The sequence below is a fragment of the Lactuca serriola genome, chromosome 4 (genome assembly GCF_051521515.1).
Source record: "Lactuca serriola cultivar US96UC23 chromosome 4, Lser_US96UC23_V15, whole genome shotgun sequence".
In the NCBI taxonomy this organism is placed as follows: Eukaryota; Viridiplantae; Streptophyta; class Magnoliopsida; order Asterales; family Asteraceae; genus Lactuca; species Lactuca serriola.
The window spans coordinates 379,701,534-379,722,999 of record NC_136411.1 but is presented as its reverse complement, the minus strand read 5'-3'; positions in this window follow the sequence as shown (position 1 = coordinate 379,722,999).

The following is a 21,466-nucleotide window of genomic DNA, read 5'->3' as shown; positions in this document are numbered from 1 at the left end:
TGGAAAACAGAATCGTAGCCACCCGTGATTCCTTTTTGGCTTATCCATCCTTCTCCTTTTGAAACACATTTTAAGATGTGTTCATCATCCCAATTCAGTCCCCATGATAATGGTGGTACTAAAAAGGGTTAGGGATCATTAGGATTTCATTTAGCCTCAAGGATGTAATAATAATCAACATGAAAATAAACATAAGCACATAAAATCATCATTCTCCCTTTTAGGGTTTCCATGATCTTTTGCCACATGTAATCCCCTAGATCCATCATCCACCATATATGGGGTGAAGATAGGATCTTGAGATGATGTATAACATACAATTACAAATAAAATAAGAAGGAGAAGAGGTGAAGATGAAATCATAAAACTAGAACAAGGTTATGAATCAAGTTGTAAGAAAGGATAAGGAGGTTCATACCAATACGAATCAAGGCTGGAAATGAACAAGAATTAAGCTCCAAATAGCCCCTTGGATGCTCTTGATCCCAAAGAGATAGAGGGGGACGATTTTTGAGAGAGAGGGAGGGTTTAGAGTGTTTTCCTTGTGTGTGTTCCAAATGATTCAATTTACACATTAAGTACTATTAACTAGGTGGACTTTGCAAATAGGCCCATAGCCCATGGACTTCAATAAAAGGAGTTTACAAGATCATCAAAAGAGTCCAATAACATAAGAAATTAGACATTGGTTAAATAAATTAACCCAAGGTTACAAGGATAATTAAATTAAAATAACCAAACGTACCGAGAAAACCCGGGGCGTTACAGTATAGGAGATGTACTGATGGATTGTCCTGCTTATATCTCAAGGTGTTACAGATGTTGTTAGGAGGATGCTTTAACTAAGAATGTAAGTAAGTGAGAAGGGAGTATAATTCTCTTCTCAACCAATTGAGTCATGTTAATGATAATTGTCCCTGATTGGATCGAAAGGATAGTATGGTACCCAACACCCATCAAGATGGCAAGTGTATTTTGTTATGATATGATACTCTGTTATAATTTTTGTTGGTGTTCGATTTGGGTGGTAAAATTCAACTTCCATTGATCTTGTCTTAGTCATTTGACTCATGAGAATGTTATGCAATCGAATCTCTTGTTGATTGGAAAGAGTTTCATGTTTATTTTGGAGAATTGCACTTTCAATTGTGAAAAGAACCTGATGGATTGAATTACATAGGCTTAGAATTTCGGCTTACTCTGATTTCTTGTTCTTTTGTGATAGGGTTCTAGAGCAGAACTGATTATTTCAACAACTATGTGGTTTTATATCAGGAAAATCCTTTGAGAATTAAGGATTGTAAGTGTTGATCGAGCCAGTTCAGGACTTTGATGTTTTTGACAAAAACTGGTGGTAGTTCTAACCCTAAGTGGTGGATACTTTGGTATTCGAATTAGTAATTTGAAGGACAGTTTGACTTTCGGTTTCAGCGTCACGGGTTAGGAGAGTCTATAGTTCGATTATGTAGAATGATTAGTTGAGGTTCATTGATGTGTCAAGTGAGAGGAGGATATTTCTTCAGAATACTTGTGGTTACAAGTTTAAAGGATTACCTATGAAAGGTTTGTTGGATTTCAATACCTATGTTAGAAAGGAATACATGAATGATCATATCGAGGGTACAAATCAAGTAACCAAATGTGTTTATGTTTTGAGTGATGCATAAATTTTCCTTAAGGCATAGAAGCTAATGACTTGTGTTATTGTTTTGTTATGACTAAGTAGTATTTTCCAATATCAAGGATAATAGTTTGGATACTTATCAGTCATAGGATAGAACCGAGGAGAAATTATATATTGGTTGTTCTGTCGGTTCGATGGTTGTGGTGGAGACCAGATCACAAGTCGAGTCTTCCAACAAGTTTTAAAAAAAGAGATTGTTCCCGATGCAGATCGAGTTTATGATTCCAGGGTCCGGACTGGAGTTCGGGAAAAGAAAGAAGGATTTGCTTCATGGTTAGGCGCAACTAGAAACTAAGATATTTGATACTTTCGATTTTCATCAATGGATCAGTGAAGTCATGGTTATTGTATTAGGTATAGGAGATGTACTGATGGATTGTCCTGCTTATATCTCAAGGTGTTACAGATGTTGTTAGGAGGATGCTTTAACTAAGAATGTAAGTAAGTGAGAAGGGAGTATAATTCTCTTCTCAACCAATTGAGTCATGTTAATGATAATTGTCCCTGATTGGATCGAAATGATAGTATGGTACCCAACACCCATCAAGATGGCAAGTGTATTTTGTTATGATATGATACTCTGTTATAATTTTTGTTGGTGTTCGATTTGGCTGGTAAAATTCAACTTCCATTGATCTTGTCTTAGTCATTTGACTCATGAGAATGTTATGCAATCGAATCTCTTGTTGATTGGAAAGAGTTTCATGTTTATTTTGGAGAATTGCACTTTCAATTGTGAGAAGAACCTGATGGATTGAATTACATAGGCTTAGAATTTCGGCTTACTCTGATTTCTTGTTCTTTTGTGATAGGGTTCTAGAGCAGAACTGATTATTTCAACAACTATGTGGTTTTATATCATGAAAATCCTTTGAGAGTTAAGGATTGTAAGTGTTGATCGAACCAGTTCAGGACTTTGATGTTTTTTAAAAAAACTGGTGGTAGTTCTAACCCTAAGTGGTGGATAATTTGGTATTCGAATTAGTAATTTGAAGGACAGTTTGACTTTCGGTTTCAGCGTCACGGGTTAGGAGAGTCTATAGTTCGATTATGTAGAATGATTAGTTGAGGTTCATTGATGTGTCAAGTGAGAGGAGGATATTTCTTCAGAATACTTGTGGTTACAAGTTTAAAGGATTACCTATGAAAGGTTTGTTGGATTTCAATACCTATGTTAGAAAGGAATACATGAATGATCATATCGAGGGTACAAATCAAGTAACCAAATGTGTTTATGTTTTGAGTGATGCATAAATTTTCCTTAAGGCATAGAAGCTAATGACTTGTGTTATTGTTTTGTTATGACTAAGTAGTATTTTCCAATATCAAGGATAATAGTTTGGATACTTATCAGTCATAGGATAGAACCGAGGAGAAATTATATATTGGTTGTTCTGTCGGTTCGATGGTTGTGGTGGAGACCACATCACAAGTCGAGTCTTCCAACAAGTTTTAAAAAAAAGAGATTGTTCCCGATGCAGATCGAGTTTATGATTCCAGGGTCCGGACTGGAGTTCGGGAAAAGAAAGAAGGATTTGCTTCATGGTTAGGCGCAACTGGAAACTAAGATATTTGATACTTTCGATTTTCATCAATGGATCAGTGAGGTCATGGTTATTGTATTAGGTATAGGAGATGTACTGATGGATTGTCCTGCTTATATCTCAAGGTGTTACAGATGTTGTTAGGAGGATGCTTTAACTAAGAATGTAAGTAAGTGAGAAGGGAGTATAATTCTCTTCTCAACCAATTGAGTCATGTTAATGATAATTGTCCCTGATTGGATCGAAAGGATAGTATGGTACCCAACACCCATCAAGATGGCAAGTGTATTTTGTTATGATATGATACTCTGTTATAATTTTTGTTGGTGTTCGATTTGGGTGGTAAAATTCAACTTCCATTGATCTTGTCTTAGTCATTTGACTCATGAGAATGTTATGCAATCGAATCTCTTGTTGATTGGAAAGAGTTTCATGTTTATTTTGGAGAATTGCACTTTCAATTGAGAAAAGAACCTGATGGATTGAATTACATAGGCTTAGAATTTCGGCTTACTCTGATTTCTTGTTCTTTTGTGATAGGGTTCTAGAGCAGAACTGATTATTTCAACAACTATGTGGTTTTATATCAGGAAAATCCTTTGAGAATTAAGGATTGTAAGTGTTGATCGAGCCAGTTCAGGACTTTGATGTTTTTGACAAAAACTGGTGGTAGTTCTAACCCTAAGTGGTGGATACTTTGGTATTCGAATTAGTAATTTGAAGGACAGTTTGACTTTCGGTTTCAGCGTCACGGGTTAGGAGAGTCTATAGTTCGATTATGTAGAATGATTAGTTGAGGTTCATTGATGTGTCAAGTGAGAGGAGGATATTTCTTCAGAATACTTGTGGTTACAAGTTTAAAGGATTACCTATGAAAGGTTTGTTGGATTTCAATACCTATGTTAGAAAGGAATACATGAATGATCATATCGAGGGTACAAATCAAGTAACCAAATGTGTTTATGTTTTGAGTGATGCATAAATTTTCCTTAAGGCATAGAAGCTAATGACTTGTGTTATTGTTTTGTTATGACTAAGTAGTATTTTGCAATAACAAGGATAATAGTTTGGATACTTATCAGTCATAGGATAGAACCGAGGAGAAATTATATATTGGTTGTTCTGTCGGTTCGAGGGTTGTGGTGGAGACCAGATCACAAGTCGAGTCTTCCAACAAGTTTTAAAAAAAAGAGATTGTTCCCGATGCAGATCGAGTTTATGATTCCAGGGTCCGGACTGGAGTTCGGGAAAAGAAAGAAGGATTTGCTTCATGGTTAGGCGCAACTGGAAACTAAGATATTTGATACTTTCGATTTTCATCAATGGATCAGTGAAGTCATGGTTATTGTATTAGGTATACGAGATGTACTGATGGATTGTCCTGCTTATATCTCAAGGTGTTACAGATGTTGTTAGGAGGATGCTTTAACTAAGAATGTAAGTAAGTGAGAAGGGAGTATAATTCTCTTCTCAACCAATTGAGTCATGTTAATGATAATTGTCCCTGATTGGATCGAAAGGATAGTATGGTACCCAACACCCATCAAGATGGCAAGTGTATTTTGTTATGATATGATACTCTGTTATAATTTTTGTTGGTGTTCGATTTGGGTGGTAAAATTCAACTTCCATTGATCTTGTCTTAGTCATTTGACTCATGAGAATGTTATGCAATCGAATCTCTTGTTGATTGGAAAGAGTTTCATGTTTATTTTGGAGAATTGCACTTTCAATTGTGAAAAGAACCTGATGGATTGAATTACATAGGCTTAGAATTTCGGCTTACTCTGATTTCTTGTTCTTTTGTGATAGGGTTCTAGAGCAGAACTGATTATTTCAACAACTATGTGGTTTTATATCAGGAAAATCCTTTGAGAATTAAGGATTGTAAGTGTTGATCGAGCCAGTTCAGGACTTTGATGTTTTTGACAAAAACTGGTGGTAGTTCTAACCCTAAGTGGTGGATACTTTGGTATTCGAATTAGTAATTTGAAGGACAGTTTGACTTTCGGTTTCAGCGTCACGGGTTAGGAGAGTCTATAGTTCGATTATGTAGAATGATTAGTTGAGGTTCATTGATGTGTCAAGTGAGAGGAGGATATTTCTTCAGAATACTTGTGGTTACAAGTTTAAAGGATTACCTATGAAAGGTTTGTTGGATTTCAATACCTATGTTAGAAAGGAATACATGAATGATCATATCGAGGGTACAAATCAAGTAACCAAATGTGTTTATGTTTTGAGTGATGCATAAATTTTCCTTAAGGCATAGAAGCTAATGACTTGTGTTATTGTTTTGTTATGACTAAGTAGTATTTTGCAATAACAAGGATAATAGTTTGGATACTTATCAGTCATAGGATAGAACCGAGGAGAAATTATATATTGGTTGTTCTGTCGGTTCGAGGGTTGTGGTGGAGACCAGATCACAAGTCGAGTCTTCCAACAAGTTTTAAAAAAAAGAGATTGTTCCCGATGCAGATCGAGTTTATGATTCCAGGGTCCGGACTGGAGTTCGGGAAAAGAAAGAAGGATTTGCTTCATGGTTAGGCGCAACTGGAAACTAAGATATTTGATACTTTCGATTTTCATCAATGGATCAGTGAAGTCATGGTTATTGTATTAGGTATACGAGATGTACTGATGGATTGTCCTGCTTATATCTCAAGGTGTTACAGATGTTGTTAGGAGGATGCTTTAACTAAGAATGTAAGTAAGTGAGAAGGGAGTATAATTCTCTTCTCAACCAATTGAGTCATGTTAATGATAATTGTCCCTGATTGGATCGAAAGGATAGTATGGTACCCAACACCCATCAAGATGGCAAGTGTATTTTGTTATGATATGATACTCTGTTATAATTTTTGCTGGTGTTCGATTTGGGTGGTAAAATTCAACTTCCATTGATCTTGTCTTAGTCATTTGACTCATGAGAATGTTATGCAATCGAATCTCTTGTTGATTGGAAAGAGTTTCATGTTTATTTTGGAGAATTGCACTTTCAATTGTGAGAAGAACCTGATGGATTGAATTACATAGGCTTAGAATTTCGGCTTACTCTGATTTCTTGTTCTTTTGTGATAGGGTTCTAGAGCAGAACTGATTATTTCAACAACTATGTGGTTTTATATCATGAAAATCCTTTGAGAATTAAGGATTGTAAGTGTTGATCGAACCAGTTCAGGACTTTGATGTTTTTGACAAAAGCTGGTGGTAGTTCTAACCCTTAGTGGTGGATACTTTGGTATTCGAATTAGTAATTTGAAGGACAGTTTGACTTTCGGTTTCAGCGTCACGGGTTAGGAGAGTCTATAGTTCGATTATGTAGAATGATTAGTTGAGGTTCATTGATGTGTCAAGTGAGAGGAGGATATTTCTTCAGAATACTTGTGGTTACAAGTTTAAAGGATTACCTATGAAAGGTTTGTTGGATTTCAATACCTATGTTAGAAAGGAATACATGAATGATCATATCGAGGGTACAAATCAAGTAACCACATGTGTTTATGTTTTGAGTGATGCATAAATTTTCCTTAAGGCATAGAAGCTAATGACTTGTGTTATTGTTTTGTTATGACTAAGTAGTATTTTGCAATAATAAGGATAATAGTTTGGATACTTATCAGTCATAGGATAGAACCGAGGAGAAATTATATATTGGTTGTTCTGTCGGTTCGATGGTTGTGGTGGAGACCAGATCACAAGTCGAGTCTTCCAACAAGTTTTAAAAAAAAGAGATTGTTCCCGATGCAGATCGAGTTTATGATTCCAGGGTCCGGACTGGAGTTCGGGAAAAGAAAGAAGGATTTGCTTCATGGTTAGGCGCAACTGGAAACTAAGATATTTGATACTTTCGATTTTCATCAATGGATCAGTGAAGTCATGGTTATTGTATTAGGTATAGGAGATGTACTGATGGATTGTCCTGCTTATATCTCAAGGTGTTACAGATGTTGTTAGGAGGATGCTTTAACTAAGAATGTAAGTAAGTGAGAAGGGAGTATAATTCTCTTCTCAACCAATTGAGTCATGTTAATGATAATTGTCCCTGATTGGATCGAAAGGATAGTATGGTACCCAACACCCATCAAGATGGCAAGTGTATTTTGTTATGATATGATACTCTGTTATAATTTTTGTTGGTGTTCGATTTGGCTGGTAAAATTCAACTTCCATTGATCTTGTCTTAGTCATTTGACTCATGAGAATGTTATGCAATCGAATCTCTTGTTGATTGGAAAGAGTTTCATGTTTATTTTGGAGAATTGCACTTTCAATTGTGAGAAGAACCTGATGGATTGAATTACATAGGCTTAGAATTTCGGCTTACTCTGATTTCTTGTTCTTTTGTGATAGGGTTCTAGAGCAGAACTGATTATTTCAACAACTATGTGGTTTTATATCATGAAAATCCTTTGAGAGTTAAGGATTGTAAGTGTTGATCGAACCAGTTCAGGACTTTGATGTTTTTTACAAAAACTGGTGGTAGTTCTAACCCTAAGTGGTGGATAATTTGGTATTCGAATTAGTAATTTGAAGGACAGTTTGACTTTCGGTTTCAGCGTCACGGGTTAGGAGAGTCTATAGTTCGATTATGTAGAATGATTAGTTGAGGTTCATTGATGTGTCAAGTGAGAGGAGGATATTTCTTCAGAATACTTGTGGTTACAAGTTTAAAGGATTACCTATGAAAGGTTTGTTGGATTTCAATACCTATGTTAGAAAGGAATACATGAATGATCATATCGAGGGTACAAATCAAGTAACCAAATGTGTTTATGTTTTGAGTGATGCATAAATTTTCCTTAAGGCATAGAAGCTAATGACTTGTGTTATTGTTTTGTTATGACTAAGTAGTATTTTGCAATAATAAGGATAATAGTTTGGATACTTATCAGTCATAGGATAGAACCGAGGAGAAATTATATATTGGTTGTTCTGTCGGTTCGATGGTTGTGGTGGAGACCAGATCACAAGTCGAGTCTTCCAACAAGTTTTAAAAAAAAGAGATTGTTCCCGATGCAGATCGAGTTTATGATTCCAGGGTCCGGACTGGAGTTCGGGAAAAGAAAGAAGGATTTGCTTCATGGTTAGGCGCAACTGGAAACTAAGATATTTGATACTTTCGATTTTCATCAATGGATCAGTGAGGTCACGGTTATTGTATTAGGTATAGGAGATGTACTGATGGATTGTCCTGCTTATATCTCAAGGTGTTACAGATGTTGTTAGGAGGATGCTTTAACTGAGAATGTAAGTAAGTGAGAAGGGAGTATAATTCTCTTCTCAACCAATTGAGTCATGTTAATGATAATTGTCCCTGATTGGATCGAAAGGATAGTATGGTACCCAACACCCATCAAGATGGCAAGTGTATTTTGTTATGATATCATACTCCGTTATAATTTTTGTTGGTGTTCGATTTGGGTGGTAAAATTCAACTTCCATTGATCTTGTCTTAGTCATTTGACTCATGAGAATGTTATGCAATCGAATCTCTTGTTGATTGGAAAGAGTTTCATGTTTATTTTGGAGAATTGCACTTTCAATTGTGAGAAGAACCTGCTGGGTTGAATTACATAGGCTTAGAATTTCGGCTTACTCTGATTTCTTGTTCTTTTGTGATAGGGTTCTAGAGCAGAACTGATTATTTCAACAACTATGTGGTTTTATATCATGAAAACCCTTTGAGAGTTAAGGATTGTAAGTGTTGATCGCACCAGTTCAGGACTTTGATGTTTTTTACAAAAACTGGTGGTAGTTCTAACCCTAAGTGGTGGATAATTTGGTATTCGAATTAGTAATTTGAAGGACAGTTTGACTTTCGGTTTCAGCGTCACGGGTTAGGAGAGTCTATAGTTCGATTATGTAGAATGATTAGTTGAGGTTCATTGATGTGTCAAGTGAGAGGAGGATATTTCTTCAGAATACTTGTGGTTACAAGTTTAAAGGATTACCTATGAAAGGTTTGTTGGATTTCAATACCTATGTTAGAAAGGAATACATGAATGATCATATCGAGGGTACAAATCAAGTAACCAAATGTGTTTATGTTTTGAGTGATGCATAAATTTTCCTTAAGGCATAGAAGCTAATGACTTGTGTTATTGTTTTGTTATGACTAAGTAGTATTTTCCAATATCAAGGATAATAGTTTGGATACTTATCAGTCATGGGATAGAACCGAGGAGAAATTATATATTGGTTGTTCTGTCGGTTCGATGGTTGTGGTGGAGACCAGATCACAAGTCGAGTCTTCCAACAAGTTTTAAAAAAAGAGATTGTTCCCGATGCAGATCGAGTTTATGATTCCAGGGTCCGGACTGGAGTTCGGGAAAAGAAAGAAGGATTTGCTTCATGGTTAGGCGCAACTGGAAACTAAGATATTTGATACTTTCGATTTTCATCAATGGATCAGTGAAGTCATGGTTATTGTATTAGGTATAGGAGATGTACTGATGGATTGTCCTGCTTATATCTCAAGGTGTTACAGATGTTGTTAGGAGGATGCTTTAACTAAGAATGTAAGTAAGTGAGAAGGGAGTATAATTCTCTTCTCAACCAATTGAGTCATGTTAATGATAATTGTCCCTGATTGGATCGAAAGGATAGTATGGTACCCAACACCCATCAAGATGGCAAGTGTATTTTGTTATGATATGATACTCTGTTATAATTTTTGTTGGTGTTCGATTTGGCTGGTAAAATTCAACTTCCATTGATCTTGTCTTAGTCATTTGACTCATGAGAATGTTATGCAATCGAATCTCTTGTTGATTGGAAAGAGTTTCATGTTTATTTTGGAGAATTGCACTTTCAATTGTGAGAAGAACCTGATGGATTGAATTACATAGGCTTAGAATTTCGGCTTACTCTGATTTCTTGTTCTTTTGTGATAGGGTTCTAGAGCAGAACTGATTATTTCAACAACTATGTGGTTTTATATCATGAAAATCCTTTGAGAGTTAAGGATTGTAAGTGTTGATCGAACCAGTTCAGGACTTTGATGTTTTTTACAAAAACTGGTGGTAGTTCTAACCCTAAGTGGTGGATAATTTGGTATTCGAATTAGTAATTTGAAGGACAGTTTGACTTTCGGTTTCAGCGTCACGGGTTAGGAGAGTCTATAGTTCGATTATGTAGAATGATTAGTTGAGGTTCATTGATGTGTCAAGTGAGAGGAGGATATTTCTTCAGAATACTTGTGGTTACAAGTTTAAAGGATTACCTATGAAAGGTTTGTTGGATTTCAATACCTATGTTAGAAAGGAATACATGAATGATCATATCGAGGGTACAAATCAAGTAACCAAATGTGTTTATGTTTTGAGTGATGCATAAATTTTCCTTAAGGCATAGAAGCTAATGACTTGTGTTATTGTTTTGTTATGACTAAGTAGTATTTTCCAATATCAAGGATAATAGTTTGGATACTTATCAGTCATAGGATAGAACCGAGGAGAAATTATATATTGGTTGTTCTGTCGGTTCGATGGTTGTGGTGGAGACCAGATCACAAGTCAAGTCTTCCAACAAGTTTTAAAAAAAAAAGAGATTGTTCCCGATGCAGATCGAGTTTATGATTCCAGGGTCCGGACTGGAGTTCGGGAAAAGAAAGAAGGATTTGCTTCATGGTTAGGCGCAACTGGAAACTAAGATATTTGATACTTTCGATTTTCATCAATGGATCAGTGAGGTCACGGTTATTGTATTAGGTATAGGAGATGTACTGATGGATTGTCCTGCTTATATCTCAAGGTGTTACAGATGTTGTTAGAGGATGCTTTAACTGAGAATGTAAGTAAGTGAGAAGGGAGTATAATTCTCTTCTCAACCAATTGAGTCATGTTAATGATAATTGTCCCTGATTGGATCGAAAGGATAGTATGGTACCCAACACCCATCAAGATGGCAAGTGTATTTTGTTATGATATCATACTCCGTTATAATTTTTGTTGGTGTTCGATTTGGGTGGTAAAATTCAACTTCCATTGATCTTGTCTTAGTCATTTGACTCATGAGAATGTTATGCAATCGAATCTCTTGTTGATTGGAAAGAGTTTCATGTTTATTTTGGAGAATTGCACTTTCAATTGTGAGAAGAACCTGCTGGATTGAATTACATAGGCTTAGAATTTCGGCTTACTCTGATTTCTTGTTCTTTTGTGATAGGGTTCTAGAGCAGAACTGATTATTTCAACAACTATGTGGTTTTATATCATGAAAATCCTTTGAGAGTTAAGGATTGTAAGTGTTGATCGAACCAGTTCAGGACTTTGATGTTTTTTACAAAAACTGGTGGTAGTTCTAACCCTAAGTGGTGGATAATTTGGTATTCGAATTAGTAATTTGAAGGACAGTTTGACTTTCGGTTTCAGCGTCACGGGTTAGGAGAGTCTATAGTTCGATTATGTAGAATGATTAGTTGAGGTTCATTGATGTGTCAAGTGAGAGGAGGATATTTCTTCAGAATACTTGTGGTTACAAGTTTAAAGGATTACCTATGAAAGGTTTGTTGGATTTCAATACCTATGTTAGAAAGGAATACATGAATGATCATATCGAGGGTACAAATCAAGTAACCAAATGTGTTTATGTTTTGAGTGATGCATAAATTTTCCTTAAGGCATAGAAGCTAATGACTTGTGTTATTGTTTTGTTATGACTAAGTAGTATTTTCCAATATCAACGATAATAGTTTGGATACTTATCAGTCATGGGATAGAACCGAGGAGAAATTATATATTGGTTGTTCTGTCGGTTCGATGGTTGTGGTGGAGACCAGATCACAAGTCGAGTCTTCCAACAAGTTTTAAAAAAAGAGATTGTTCCCGATGCAGATCGAGTTTATGATTCCAGGGTCCGGACTGGAGTTCGGGAAAAGAAAGAAGGATTTGCTTCATGGTTAGGCGCAACTGGAAACTAAGATATTTGATACTTTCGATTTTCATCAATGGATCAGTGAAGTCATGGTTATTGTATTAGGTATAGGAGATGTACTGATGGATTGTCCTGCTTATATCTCAAGGTGTTACAGATGTTGTTAGGAGGATGCTTTAACTAAGATTGTAAGTAAGTGAGAAGGGAGTATAATTCTCTTCTCAACCAATTGAGTCATGTTAATGATAATTGTCCCTGATTGGATCGAAAGGATAGTATGGTACCCAACACCCATCAAGATGGCAAGTGTATTTTGTTATGATATGATACTATGTTATAATTTTTGTTGGTGTTCGATTTGGCTGGTAAAATTCAACTTCCATTGATCTTGTCTTAGTCATTTGACTCATGAGAATGTTATGCAATCGAATCTCTTGTTGATTGGAAAGAGTTTCATGTTTATTTTGGAGAATTGCACTTTCAATTGTGAGAAGAACCTGATGGATTGAATTACATAGGCTTAGAATTTCGGCTTACTCTGATTTCTTGTTCTTTTGTGATAGGGTTCTAGAGCAGAACTGATTATTTCAACAACTATGTGGTTTTATATCATGAAAATCCTTTGAGAGTTAAGGATTGTAAGTGTTGATCGAACCAGTTCAGGACTTTGATGTTTTTTACAAAAACTGGTGGTAGTTCTAACCGTAAGTGGTGGATAATTTGGTATTCGAATTAGTAATTTGAAGGACAGTTTGACTTTCGGTTTCAGTGTCACGGGTTAGGAGAGTCTATAGTTCGATTATGTAGAATGATTAGTTGAGGTTCATTGATGTGTCAAGTGAGAGGAGGATATTTCTTCAGAATACTTGTGGTTACAAGTTTAAAGGATTACCTATGAAAGGTTTGTTGGATTTCAATACCTATGTTAGAAAGGAATACATGAATGATCATATCGAGGGTACAAATCAAGTAACCAAATGTGTTTATGTTTTGAGTGATGCATAAATTTTCCTTAAGGCATAGAAGCTAATGACTTGTGTTATTGTTTTGTTATGACTAAGTAGTATTTTCCAATATCAAGGATAATAGTTTGGATACTTATCAGTCATAGGATAGAACCGAGGAGAAATTATATATTGGTTGTTCTGTCGGTTCGATGGTTGTGGTGGAGACCACATCACAAGTCGAGTCTACCAACAAGTTTTAAAAAAAAGAGATTGTTCCCGATGCAGATCGAGTTTATGATTCCAGGGTCCGGACTGGAGTTCGGGAAAAGAAAGAAGGATTTGCTTCATGGATAGGCGCAACTGGAAACTAAGATATTTGATACTTTCGATTTTCATCAATGGATCAGTGAGGTCATGGTTATTGTATTAGGTATAGGAGATGTACTGATGGATTTTCCTGCTTATATCTCAAGGTGTTACAGATGTTGTTAGGAGGATGCTTTAACTAAGAATGTAAGTATGTGAGAAGGGAGTATAATTCTCTTCTCAACCAATTGAGTCATGTTAATGATAATTGTCCCTGATTGGATCGAAAGGATAGTATGGTACCCAACACCCATCAAGATGGCAAGTGTATTTTGTTATGATATGATACTTTGTTATAATTTTTGTTGGTGTTCGATTTGGGTGGTAAAATTCAACTTCCATTGATCTTGTCTTAGTCATTTGACTCATGAGAATGTTATGCAATCGAATCTCTTGTTGATTGGAAGGAGTTTCATGTTTATTTTGGAGAATTGCACTTTCAATTGTGAAAAGAACCTGATGGATTGAATTACATAGGCTTAGAATTTCGGCTTACTCTGATTTCTTGTTCTTTTGTGATAGGGTTCTAGAGCAGAACTGATTATTTCAACAACTATGTGGTTTTATATCAGGAAAATCCTTTGAGAATTAAGGATTGTAAGTGTTGATCGAGCCAGTTCAGGACTTTGATGTTTTTGACAAAAACTGGTGGTAGTTCTAACCCTAAGTGGTGGATACTTTGGTATTCGAATTAGTAATTTGAAGGACAGTTTGACTTTCGGTTTCAGCGTCACGGGTTAGGAGAGTCTATAGTTCGATTATGTAGAATGATTAGTTGAGGTTCATTGATGTGTCAAGTGAGAGGAGGATATTTCTTCAGAATACTTGTGGTTACAAGTTTAAAGGATTACCTATGAAAGGTTTGTTGGATTTCAATACCTATGTTAGAAAGGAATACATGAATGATCATATCGAGGGTACAAATCAAGTAACCAAATGTGTTTATGTTTTGAGTGATGCATAAATTTTCCTTAAGGCATAGAAGCTAATGACTTGTGTTATTGTTTTGTTATGACTAAGTAGTATTTTCCAATATCAAGGATAATAGTTTGGATACTTATCAGTCATAGGATAGAACCGAGGAGAAATTATATATTGGTTGTTCTGTCGGTTCGATGGTTGTGGTGGAGACCAGATCACAAGTCGAGTCTTCCAACAAGTTTTAAAAAAAAGAGATTGTTCCCGATGCAGATCGAGTTTATGATTCCAGGGTCCGGACTGGAGTTCGGGAAAAGAAAGAAGGATTTGCTTCATGGTTAGGCGCAACTAGAAACTAAGATATTTGATACTTTCGATTTTCATCAATGGATCAGTGAAGTCTTGGTTATTGTATTAGGTATAGGAGATGTACTGATGGATTGTCCTGCTTATATCTCAAGGTGTTACAGATGTTGTTAGGAGGATGCTTTAACTAAGAATGTAAGTAAGTGAGAAGGGAGTATAATTCTCTTCTCAACCAATTGAGTCATGTTAATGATAATTGTCCCTGATTGGATCGAAAGGATAGTATGGTACCCAACACCCATCAAGATGGCAAGTGTATTTTGTTATGATATGATACTCTGTTATAATTTTTGTTGGTGTTCGATTTGGGTGGTAAAATTCAACTTCCATTGATCTTGTCTTAGTCATTTGACTCATGAGAATGTTATGCAATCGAATCTCTTGTTGATTGGAAAGAGTTTCATGTTTATTTTGGAGAATTGCACTTTAAATTGTGAGAAGAACCTGATGGATTGAATTACATAGGCTTAGAATTTCGGCTTACTCTGATTTCTTGTTCTTTTGTGATAGGGTTCTAGAGCAGAACTGATTATTTCAACAACTATGTGGTTTTATATCATGAAAATCCTTTGAGAGTTAAGGATTGTAAGTGTTGATCGAACCAGTTCAGGACTTTGATGTTTTTTACAAAAACTGGTGGTAGTTCTAACCCTAAGTGGTGGATAATTTGGTATTCGAATTAGTAATTTGAAGGACAGTTTGACTTTCGGTTTCAGCGTCACGGGTTAGGAGAGTCTATAGTTCGATTATGTAGAATGATTAGTTGAGGTTCATTGATGTGTCAAGTGAGAGGAGGATATTTCTTCAGAATACTTGTGGTTACAAGTTTAAAGGATTACCTATGAAAGGTTTGTTGGATTTCAATACCTATGTTAGAAAGGAATACATGAATGATCATATCGAGGGTACAAATCAAGTAACCAAATGTGTTTATGTTTTGAGTGATGCATAAATTTTCCTTAAGGCATAGAAGCTAATGACTTGTGTTATTGTTTTGTTATGACTAAGTAGTATTTTCCAATATCAAGGATAATAGTTTGGATACTTATCAGTCATAGGATAGAACCGAGGAGAAATTATATATTGGTTGTTCTGTCGGTTCGATGGTTGTGGTGGAGACCACATCACAAGTCGAGTCTTCCAACAAGTTTTAAAAAAAAGAGATTGTTCCCGATGCAGATCGAGTTTATGATTCCAGGGTCCGGACTGGAGTTCGGGAAAAGAAAGAAGGATTTGCTTCATGGTTAGGCGCAACTGGAAACTAAGATATTTGATACTTTCGATTTTCATCAATGGATCAGTGAGGTCATGGTTATTGTATTAGGTATAGGAGATGTACTGATGGATTGTCCTGCTTATATCTCAAGGTGTTACAAATGTTGTTATGAGGATGCTTTAACTAAGATTGTAAGTAAGTGAGAATGTAGTATAATTCTCTTCTCAACCAATTGAGTCATGTTAATGATAATTGTCCCTGATTGGATCGAAAGGATAGTATGGTACCCAACACCCATCAAGATGGCAAGTGTATTTTGTTATGATATGATACTCTGTTATAATTTTTGTTGGTGTTCGATTTGGCTGGTAAAATTCAACTTCCATTGATCTTGTCTTAGTCATTTGACTCATCAGAATGTTATGCAATCGAATCTCTTGTTGATTGGAAAGAGTTTCATGTTTATTTTGGAGAATTGCACTTTCAATTGTGAGAAGAACCTGATGGATTGAATTACATAGGCTTAGAATTTCGGCTTACTCTGATTTCTTGTTCTTTTGTGATAGGGTTCTAGAGCAGAACTGATTATTTCAACAACTATGTGGTTTTATATCATGAAAATCCTTTGAGAATTAAGGATTGTAAGTGTTGATCAAACCAGTTTAGGACTTTGATGTTTTTGACAAAAATTGGTGGTAGTTCTAACCCTAAGTGGTGGATAATTTGGTATTCGAATTAGTAATTTGAAGGACAGTTTGACTTTCGGTTTCAGCGTCACGGGTTAGGAGAGTCTATAGTTCGATTATGTAGAATGATTAGTTGAGGTTCATTGATGTGTCAAGTGAGAGGAGGATATTTCTTCAGAATACTTGTGGTTACAAGTTTAAAGGATTACCTATGAAAGGTTTGTTGGATTTCAATACCTATGTTAGAAAGGAATAGATGAATGATCATATCGAGGGTACAAATCAAGTAACCAAATGTGTTTATGTTTTCAGTGATACATAAATTTTCCTTAAGGCATAGAAGCTAATGACTTGTGTTATTGTTTTGTTATGACTAAGTAGTATTTTCCAATATCAAGGATAATAGTTTGGATACTTATCAGTCATAGGATAGAACCGAGGAGAAATTATATATTGGTTGTTCTGTCGGTTCGATGGTTGTGGTGGATACCACATCACAAGTCGAGTCTTCCAACAAGTTTTAAAAAAAAGAGATTGTTCCCGATGCAGATCGAGTTTATGATTCCAGGGTCCGGACTGGAGTTCGGGAAAAGAAAGAAGGATTTGCTTCATGGTTAGGCGCAACTGGAAACTAAGATATTTGATACTTTCGATTTTCATCAATGGATCAGTGAGGTCATGGTTATTGTATTAGGTATAGGAGATGTACTGATGGATTGTCCTGCTTATATCTCAAGGTGTTACAGATGTTGTTAGGAGGATGCTTTAACTAAGAATGTAAGTATGTGAGAAGGGAGTATAATTCTCTTCTCAACCAATTGAGTCATGTTAATGATAATTGTCCCTGATTGGATCGAAAGGATAGTATGGTACCCAACACCCATCAAGATGGCAAGTGTATTTTGTTATGATATGATACTTTGTTATAATTTTTGTTGGTGTTCGATTTGGGTGGTAAAATTCAACTTCCATTGATCTTGTCTTAGTCATTTGACTCATGAGAATGTTATGCAATCGAATCTCTTGTTGATTGGAAGGAGTTTCATGTTTATTTTGGAGAATTGCACTTTCAATTGTGAAAAGAACCTGATGGATTGAATTACATAGGCTTAGAATTTCGGCTTACTCTGATTTCTTGTTCTTTTGTGATAGGGTTCTAGAGCAGAACTGATTATTTCAACAACTATGTGGTTTTATATCAGGAAAATCCTTTGAGAATTAAGGATTGTAAGTGTTGATCGAGCCAGTTCAGGACTTTGATGTTTTTGACAAAAACTGGTGGTAGTTCTAACCCTAAGTGGTGGATACTTTGGTATTCGAATTAGTAATTTGAAGGACAGTTTGACTTTCGGTTTCAGCGTCACGGGTTAAGAGAGTCTATAGTTCGATTATGTAGAATGATTAGTTGAGGTTCATTGATGTGTCAAGTGAGAGGAGGATATTTCTTCAGAATACTTGTGGTTACAAGTTTAAAGGATTACCTATGAAAGGTTTGTTGGATTTCAATACCTATGTTAGAAAGGAATACATGAATGATCATATCGAGGGTACAAATCAAGTAACCAAATGTGTTTATGTTTTGAGTGATGCATAAATTTTCCTTAAGGCATAGAAGCTAATGACTTGTGTTATTGTTTTGTTATGACTAAGTAGTATTTTCCAATATCAAGGATAATAGTTTGGATACTTATCAGTCATAGGATAGAACCGAGGAGAAATTATATATTGGTTGTTCTGTCGGTTCGATGGTTGTGGTGGAGACCAGATCACAAGTCGAGTCTTCCAACAAGTTTTAAAAAAAGAGATTGTTCCCGATGCAGATCGAGTTTATGATTCCAGGGTCCGGACTGGAGTTCGGGAAAAGAAAGAAGGATTTGCTTCATGGTTAGGCGCAACTGGAAACTAAGATATTTGATACTTTCGATTTTCATCAATGGATCAGTGAAGTCATGGTTATTGTATTAGGTATAGGAGATGTACTGATGGATTGTCCTGCTTATATCTCAAGGTGTTACAAATGTTGTTAGGAGGATGCTTTAACTAAGATTGTAAGTAAGTGAGAATGTAGTATAATTCTCTTCTCAACCAATTGAGTCATGTTAATGATAATTGTCCCTGATTGGATCGAAAGGATAGTATGGTACCCAACACCCATCAAGATGGCAAGTGTATTTTGTTATGATATGATACTCTGTTATAATTTTTGTTGGTGTTCGATTTGGGTGGTAAAATTCAACTTCCATTGATCTTGTCTTAGTCATTTGACTCATGAGAATGTTATGCAATCGAATCTCTTGTTGATTGGAAAGAGTTTCATGTTTATTTTGGAGAATTGCACTTTCAATTGTGAGAAGAACCTGATGGATTGAATTACATAGGCTTAGAATTTCGGCTTACTCTGATTTCTTGTTCTTTTGTGATAGGGTTCTAGAGCAGAACTGATTATTTCAACAACTATGTGGTTTTATATCATGAAAATCCTTTGAGAGTTAAGGATTGTAAGTGTTGATCGAACCAGTTCAGGACTTTGATGTTTTTTACAAAAACTGGTGGTAGTTCTAACCCTAAGTGGTGGATAATTTGGTATTCGAATTAGTAATTTGAAGGACAGTTTGACTTTCGGTTTCAGCGTCACGGGTTAGGAGAGTCTATAGTTCGATTATGTAGAATGATTAGTTGAGGTTCATTGATGTGTCAAGTGAGAGGAGGATATTTCTTCAGAATACTTGTGGTTACAAGTTTAAAGGATTACCTATGAAAGGTTTGTTGGATTTCAATACCTATGTTAGAAAGGAATACATGAATGATCATATCGAGGGTACAAATCAAGTAACCAAATGTGTTTATGTTTTGAGTGATGCATAAATTTTCCTTAAGGCATAGAAGCTAATGACTTGTGTTATTGTTTTGTTATGACTAAGTAGTATTTTCCAATATCAAGGATAATAGTTTGGATACTTATCAGTCATAGGATAGAACCGAGGAGAAATTATATATTGGTTGTTCTGTCGGTTCGATGGTTGTGGTGGAGACCACATCACAAGTCGAGTCTTCCAACAAGTTTTAAAAAAAAGAGATTGTTCCCGATGCAGATCGAGTTTATGATTCCAGGGTCCGGACTGGAGTTCGGGAAAAGAAAGAAGGATTTGCTTCATGGTTAGGCGCAACTGGAAACTAAGATATTTGATACTTTCGATTTTCATCAATGGATCAGTGAGGTCATGGTTATTGTATTAGGTATAGGAGATGTACTGATGGATTGTCCTGCTTATATCTCAAGGTGTTACAAATGTTGTTAGGAGGATGCTTTAACTAAGATTGTAAGTAAGTGAGAATGTAGTATAATTCTCTTCTCAACCAATTGAGTCATGTTAATGATAATTGTCCCTGATTGGATCGAAAGGATAGTATGGTACCCAACACCCATCAAGATGGCAAGTGTATTTTGTTATGATATGATACTCTGTTATCATTTTTGTTTGTGTTCGATTTGGGTGGTAAAATTCAACTTCCATTGATCTTGTCTTAGTCATTTGACTCATCAGAATGTTATGCAATCGAATCTCTTGTTGATTGGAAAGAGTTTCATGTTTATTTTGGAGAATTGCACTTTCAATTGTGAGAAGAACCTGATGGATTGAATTACATAGGCTTAGAATTTCGGCTTACTCTGATTTCTTGTTCTTTTGTGATAGGGTTCTAGAGCAGAACTGATTATTTCAACAACTATGTGGTTTTATATCATGAAAATCCTTTGAGAATTATGGATTGTAAGTGTTGATCGAACCAGTTCAGGACTTTGATGTTTTTGACAAAAACTGGTGGTAGTTCTAACCCTAAGTGGTGGATAATTTGGTATTCGAATTAGTAATTTGAGGGACAGTTTGACTTTCGGTTTCAGCGTCACGGGTTAGGAGAGTCTATAGTTCGATTATGTAGAATGATTAGTTGAGGTTCATTGATGTGTCAAGTGAGAGGAGGATATTTCTTCAGAATACTTGTGGTTACAAGTTTAAAGGATTACCTATGAAAGGTTTGTTGGATTTCAATACCTATGTTAGAAAGGAATACATGAATGATCATATCGAGGGTACAAATCAAGTAACCAAATGTGTTTATGTTTTGAGTGATGCATAAATTTTCCTTAAGGCATAGAAGCTAATGACTTGTGTTATTGTTTTGTTATGACTAAGTAGTATTTTCCAATATCAAGGATAATAGTTTGGATACTTATCAGTCATAGGATAGAACCGAGGAGAAATTATATATTGGTTGTTCTGTCGGTTCGATGGTTGTGGTGGAGACCAGATCACAAGTCGAGTCTTCCAACAAGTTTTAAAAAAAGAGATTGTTCCCGATGCAGATCGAGTTTATGATTCCAGGGTCCGGACTGGAGTTCGGGAAAAGAAAGAAGGATTTGCTTCATGGTTAGGCGCAACTGGAAACTAAGATATTTGATACTTTCGATTTTCATCAATGGATCAGTGAAGTCATGGTTATTGTTTTAGGTATAGGAGATGTACTGATGGATTGTCCTGCTTATATCTCAAGGTGTTACAAATGTTGTTAGGAGGATGCTTTAACTAAGATTGTAAGTAAGTGAGAATGTAGTATAATTCTCTTCTCAACCAATTGAGTCATGTTAATGATAATTGTCCCTGATTGGATCGAAAGGATAGTATGGTACCCAACACCCATCAAGATGGCAAGTGTATTTTGTTATGATATGATACTCTGTTATAATTTTTGTTGGTGTTCGATTTGGGTGGTAAAATTCAACTTCCATTGATCTTGTCTTAGTCATTTGACTCATCAGAATGTTATGCAATCGAATCTCTTGTTGATTGGAAAGAGTTTCA